We start from the raw sequence: 7,238 nt of genomic DNA, 5'->3' as shown, positions 1-7,238 counted from the left end.
TTCAGAGTTCAGTTGCAGAGACCTCAGTCTGCTTCCTTGCAAACACACCATTAAAAATCTCCTTTTATAACTTTTTTATTAAAGACAAGATAAAAAAAAGCATTTGAAATATGAAAATGAAAGCCTAATTTAATATTTACATTAACAACATCTTTTTTTCCTTTCTCTTGAGCTGGAGACGGTTTTAAAAAAAGAATTAGATAAATTCATGGAGGATAGGTCCATCAATGTCTATTAGTCCAGTCCAGAGAGGCAACCCCATGTTTTGGGTGTCCCTAAAACTCTTACTGCCAGAAGCTGGGATTGGGCGACAGGGGATGTATCACTCAAAAATGATCTGTTCATTCCATCTGAAAAATCTGGCACTGGCCACTGGCAGAAACATGAAAGACCATCCCAGATGGTCCATTGGTCTGATCTGGGATGGTCTTTCATTTCTTCTTGTGTTCTAACATGATGATAGGTGTTTCCCTAGTCAATGAGAGATGCTGAGGCGAGGGGTGTGTTTTAAACCCTGCTGCTGTCAAAGAGTTCAGTCCCCATATCCCCTTCTTCTATCTCCATAACACCTCCTTCTGCTTGTAATTCTCAGCTGGGAACCCTGTAACACACCTAAGGGTTTTTTACATGAAGCTGGGTCGGGAGGAGGAAGAAGATGGAATTAGAAGGAGGAGACTGGTTATAACTTTCATCCCAATGGTCAGGGTAGTCACCTGGATTGTGAGAGGGCCCTGCTTCAAGTGCTTGATAGAGACAGGCTTGAACACAAGAGTTAGAGAGAGACCCACATGAGTGTACCCTGGTGGTTATGTCACCCACATCCCCTGTTTAAATCCTAAGTTTATTTGTGGCTCTAGCCCTCCTCGGGAGTAAACCTATTGGCTCCAATGATTATTATAATATCCTTATTATTATTATTATTATTATTATTATTATAGGGTAGTATAAGGTAATTGATATTAAATAGAGTTTCAACAAATTACTCAAAAAGAAAGAAAGAAATTAATAGATGAAGAGATTCTTTTTATAGAATTGGCTAGATCCTCAACTGATATAAATTGGCCATAGCTCCCCTGAAATCAGAGGGCCAGATTAGAGAGATATGGAGAGAGGGGAAAGGGAGAAATGTGTGAATGACTATAAGCCTGGTGCTCAGAGCACTTGCTCTGGATTTAGGAGACCCAAGGTCCAGTTCCCCATGCTCCAGTGACTCTTGTACAACTGGGAATCTGGCCCGCTGACTTCAATGGCACTCCACTGATTTAGACCAACTGAAGTTTTGTCCCAACATGTCCATCAGTTACCTGAGCTGAGAATGTCTCAAATACAAGTTATGCACAGTTCTATTATCTGATGTAAAAATATGTAATTTAATTTATTTAAGATCATCAACATTACTTGATAAACTGTAATTTTCCCAACATTTTCCTTAGAGCTGTTTTCACCTCCTTGTTTTTCAGGCTGTAGATGATGGGGTTTAACATGGGGGTCAAGACACTGTACTGGATGGAGAATATTTCATCCAGCATGGCAGAAGAGACTGAGCTGGGTTTTGTGTACTGGAGAACAAGCCAACCACAATAAGATGGGAGCTGCAGGTGGAGAAGGCTTTATGCCTGCCCTCCGTAGAGCGTAACCTCAGGATGGTGGAGATGATGTGAATGTAGGAGATCAGGGTGAGGAGAAAGGAGCTTGATCCAAATATCAGAACAGAAGTAAGAAGCACCACTAGATTGGTGAGGGTCATAGTGTAGGACAGTTTTAATAGATTAGGGAGCTCACAGATGAAATGACTGATTTGATTGGGCCCACAGAAATGTAACTTCAGAGTAAAAACAGTGTTAAGCAGGGCATGGAAGAAACTTATTGCCCATGCACCACTCTCCAGCTGAACACAGATCCCTTTGCTCATTCTCTCCCTGTAACGCAATGGGTCACAGATGGCAGCGTAGCGGTCATAAGCCATGGCTGAGAGAATGAGAATCTCAGCACCAACTGAGGGGAGGATGAAGAACATCTGGACAATGCAGCCATTGACAGAAATAATTTTGTGCACTGCTAGGAAGTTCCTCGGTCTGTTAGGCACCGTGACCGAGGAATAGTAGATATCAATAAAGGATAAATGGAAGAGGAAGAAGTACATAGGGGTATTAAGGTGAGACTCTGCTCTTATCAGCACCATGATCACTATGTTACCTCCCAGAGTGATTAGGTAAATAACTAAAAACACTGAGAAGAGGAAAATATGCATATGTGGGTTACTGGAAAGTCCCAGGAGAATAAATTCAGTCACTGTGGTTTGATTTTTCTTTGGCATTTATTCAGGAAAACTGTGACCTGGAAGACAAGCGAAAACAAATGAAATTAACACTTATCATAAAAATAAACTGAAAGAGTATGTGGAGATTATCTGTTCTATAGGATGAATGTAAAGAGCGTCCTATTCCATTCTGTAAAATACGTGTTTAAGTAGACTAACTTTAGAGAGAGAGAGAGAGAGGTCAGATGGTATTTGTGTGTTTTAAATAGACAAAATAGGCTGGCTACACAAAAGGCACCTGCCACTTTCGATGCCTAAATCCCAGAATCAGGTCCTACTGGTATTCACAAATACCCTTCTCAGCTCTGACTAAGGGATAGTCTGATGTGGGGCTCCCTCAGTCTCTCCTCTTGAAGCTGTTCCTCTGTGGATAAATCATAAAAAGAGGCCGTGTAGGGTTACTGGATACTTGGTCTTCTGCATCCAGGGTAAGTGTTTAAACCACCAGGCTATAGAGGAATTTATTCTCTCTCTCTCTCTCTCTCTCTCTCTCTCTCCAATCTGGCTTTATGACTTCAATAGAGCTACAGCTGTGTTACACCAGCATGGGATCTGGCAGATTGGCTGCAATGAAACTATGGTCAATTGACAATAGCTGGACATCTGGCCAAATCTATAAAAAAAATCTCCTTCTCCATTACAGTCTCTCAGTTGTTCTAGACTATTTTGTTGAAAACACTATTTAATATCTGTAGTATATAATTGGATTCTTATGTATTAAAATCATTAGGATTTTTCAAGAAGAATAAGAATCAGAGAACTGGAAGGGACCTCGAGAAGTCATCTACTCCAGTCCCCTGCACTCATGGCAGGACTAAGTATTATCTAGACCATCCCTGACAGGTGTTTGTCCAACCTGCTCTTAAAAATCTCCAATGAAGGAGATTGCACAACCTCCCAAGGCAATTTATTGCAGTGCTTAACCACTCTGTCTGAGGGCCTGAGCTCTGAGCTAGCTGTCGGTTTTGCTCCGCCCCTGCACCGGAGGACAGGAGCTTCTGAACTAACTGGCTGTTTACTTCCAGCAGTAGTGAGTCGGTGTGGCTCCCCTCCCGCCCAGGAGGATCGAGCCCCAGCATGGACCTATTACATACGGTCTCCCACAGCATTCTTGCCAGCAAGTTAAAGAAGGATGGGCTGGATGTATGGACTGCAAGGTGGATAGAAAGCTGGCTAGATCATCTGGCTCAACGGGTAGTGATCAATGGCTCCAGGTCTAGTTGGCAGCCAGTATCAAGCAAGTACCCAAGGGTCTGTCCTGGGCAGGGCCAACTCCAGCTTTTTTGCCACCCAAAGTGGAGAAAAAAGAAAAAAAAATAGAAAAACCTGATTGAGCTGATGCCAAAGTGCCGCCGAAGAGGAAGACAGGGAGTGAAGGACCTGCTGCCGAATTGCTGCTGAAGACTGAAGCAGAACGATTCAGCTGCCGCCGAATTGCCGCCACCCCAACAATTGATGGTCTGCCACCCCTTTCTATTGGTCTCCTCAGGCACCTGCTTCCTTCGCTGGTGCCTGGAGCAAGCCCTGGTACTGTGGCCAACTTTGTTCAATATCTTCATTAATGATCTGGAGGATGGTGTGGATTGCACCCTCAGCAGGTTTGCAGATGACACTAAACTGGGAGAAGTGGTAGATATGCTGGAGGGCAGGGATAGGACACAGTAAGACCTAGATGAATTACAGGATTGGGGCAAAAGGAATCTGATGAGGTTCCATAAGGAAAAGTTCAGAGTCCTGCCCTTAGGATGGAAGAATCCCATGCATTGCTACAGACTAGGGACTGAGTGGCCAAACTCTCATTAGACAGCAGGGAAAAGGGGAGGGATAGGAAAGAGAAGAAATAAAGTGGTGAAGGAAAAGGAGGCGGGGTGAAGAAGAGGAAGAGGGAGCAAGAGAAAGTCTCACATCTCAGGCGGTATTTGGGATTTAGCTGGAGGCAGTGGTGGTGTCATCTTCCTCCCTCTCTCTGGACCCATCTGGTCAGGACGTCTCTCAGGATTAGGATGAAGAAGTTCTGGGGTCCCAGGAAACAGTGCGGGTGTTAGCCATGATGGTGACGCTCACTCCAGTAGCCAACTTTTCTACCCAAAGTCTCTTTCTTTAAGAACTCCAAAAGGGACTGATGGGTGCAATAGCCCATCCCCTCATTACTTTGCTCACCAATTAGGCCTCATTTGATACACTGATTTTACGGTCTCACGTGGTCTTATTTATGAGGCATGATCTTAGCATAGTTTGTGAGTTCTATGAGGAGACCTTTCCCTTTGGACTAATTCAGTCTCTCTTTCTCACTCCCTTTTTTGTCTTTTTCCATCACCATTTGCTATTATAGGCTACTGTGACATCTGATTAACTATCACATATATTCTGCAGTTGAGCTCACAGTGAAGGTGATCTAGGCTGAATTATTACAACATGTATTAAACTCTGCAGTCCATCTGTGAGGTTCTTTCCCCCTAATTACAGAAGGTTATTACCATCAATCTCCATTAAGCACCAACAAAATACTAGTCTCTGTGCTTAAGATGAAATTAAAGAGAGTCTATGACCCAAAGAGCTTAAATATAATAGATAATAAAGAAGTGGTCTCTTCAGTGTCTCAGTCTATTATCTAATCTGTCCTGTGTTATATAGGAGGTCAGACTAGGGGATCACACAGGTCCCTTCTGGCTTTTGAAACTATGAAATCTGTTCCTTGTTATACTTGGCAGTGTACAAATATTAGATATGATACAGAAATTGTCATCACACAGGAAGCTCCGTATTTTGACATTTTGTTTAATCCCAACAGGGGCTAAAGAGAGAATTTTTCATCTCATGAAAATGTTGACATTTCAAGAGGCTATGATGAGGAAATGACTAAATATTTCATTTTTACATTTGATAGTAACAAAACATTTCCTCTTGAAGTGTCCATTTCAAATGAAATCTTTCATGTTAAATGAATATTTGTATTTACAATGAGCTTGAGATGAGTTATTTTATTGTCAATTTAAGTGAAAATATCAATTCAAAATGAAAGTTTTCATTTTAATTGGACATTTTGAAATAAAATTTTCATTTCATTTTGAGATTTAAAACTGAAATGGAATCTTCCCCATCCAATAGGAGTAGGGCACCTAACTTGCCTAAATTCTTTGGAAAATCCCAGCCTGCTGGCTGACTCTTCATTTACCTGAGACGATATCTCTGCAATTCAACTTTGACAAAAGGTGGATTCTGAATCATAACTTTATTCACTGAGGCAAGATCATCAGCTGTCATATATCGGTGTAGCCCTGTTTCTTTCAGTGGAGTCATGTTGCTTTCCACCAGCTGTGGTGATGCATCTAAGGGGGAATTTCACTGGGGTGCATAGTGCCAGCACCACTTCTTATTATGTTTAGGATTTAAGTGGAAACTTGATGACACACAGGTATTTCCAACTCAACAGTGAGTGAAATGTGAGGAATGTAAAATCACTTTAGAATATGGACACTATGGGACAGATTCCCAGTTCATGTAAATCCACCTCGTTCCATTGATTTAATGGCACTATGTCAATTTACATCCAGAGTTCACAAAGAGACCTAGCTGTTCTAATGCTGAGCATTTTAATGGATAACTTTTAGGTGATTTTTTTTAATCACTTGGTTTCCAGAGCCTGAGTTGGGCGGCCAGGCTCCCTACACAGAGAAAGTGGAGACATAGGCACCTAAGAATTGGATTTTAAAAAGCCGACATTCCTTAGCCAATGGGAAAGGCCAAGTAGAGGGTTATGTTCTAAATCCCGCGGCTACCACAGGAGTTCAGTACCTATCTCCTCTGGGGGAAGGCACCTCCTTCACCTTGGAATTATCAGCTGGAAAACCTCTTATCCCACCTAAGATGGCAAGAAACAATCGTGAGTGAGGGGAGAAAAGAAGAAGGAATTAGGGCTTTTATCCTAGTAGTCAGGGATGTGGAAGAGCCTTTTTGAGTGCCTGATAAGGAGAAAATTTTTAAAACGGGATCTGCTCCCTCCCATGTGGGTGTCCTAACCACTGCGATATGGGATACTTGATATGTGTCTCTCTCAATCTCTCCTAATAGAGCCTTAATTCCTATGTGCACCTTGGCCCAGCTGGGGATCACACTATTTATTATTCTTAGAGATGGACATTAAAAGGGATGAATCCTATAAGATACTAAAGATATTAAATAGGGTTTTCAACAAAATACTCTAGAAGAACTACACAATGCAATAGACAAAGATGTTCTTTTCATAGAACTGGCCAGATCCTCAAGTGGTATCAATTGGCCATAGCTCCATTCAAGTCAGTGGGTCAGATTGAAAGAGATATTAGTCGAGAGAGAGCATGAATGGCTCTAGATCTTGGTGTTTTTGGACTCACCCTAGATGGAGACCCAGGATCCCTTCCCATTTGCTCCAGTGTCTCTTCTACCCAATGGGGTTGTGGCCTGCTGAGTTCAATGGAGCCACTCTGATTTAGACTAGCTGAGGCTTTGGCCCAAAGTGTCAGATACCTGAGCTGTTATCCACAGTTCTATGCTCTTTTTTTAAATAAGATTGACAGTACTTGAGAAACATGAGGGCAGAAACAGTGTTAAGAAGGGCATGGAAGAAGCCTATCGCCCATGCACCACTCACCAGCTGAACACAGATCCTTGTGCTCATTGTGTCCATGTAACGCAGTGGGTCACAGATGGCATCGTAGTGATCATAAGCCATCGCTGAGAGAATACAAATTTCAGTAGCAGCTAGTAGAAAAAAGAAGAACATCTGTGCAATGCAGCTATTGACAGAAATGGTTTTGTGCTCTGCTAGGAAATGCATAAATACCAACATATTAGGGACAATGGCTGAAAAATAGCAGATATCAACAAAGGATAAACAAGACAGGAAGAAGTACATTGGCTTGTGAAGGTGAGGATCAGC

General features: G+C 42.2%; 1 pseudogene; it reads right to left on the bottom strand.

Moving 5' to 3' along the window:
• Positions 1–1,394: 1,394 nt before the first annotated feature.
• LOC128847331 (olfactory receptor 5V1-like) lies at positions 1,395–2,317 on the bottom strand (annotated as a pseudogene).
• Between the last annotated feature and the right edge of the window lie 4,921 nt (positions 2,318–7,238).

The sequence above is a fragment of the Malaclemys terrapin genome, chromosome 13 (genome assembly GCF_027887155.1).
Source record: "Malaclemys terrapin pileata isolate rMalTer1 chromosome 13, rMalTer1.hap1, whole genome shotgun sequence".
Lineage (NCBI taxonomy): Eukaryota > Metazoa > Chordata > Testudines > Emydidae > Malaclemys > Malaclemys terrapin.
The sequence above is the reverse complement of the archived record's forward strand: the minus strand, read 5'-3'. Positions and strand labels throughout refer to the sequence as shown.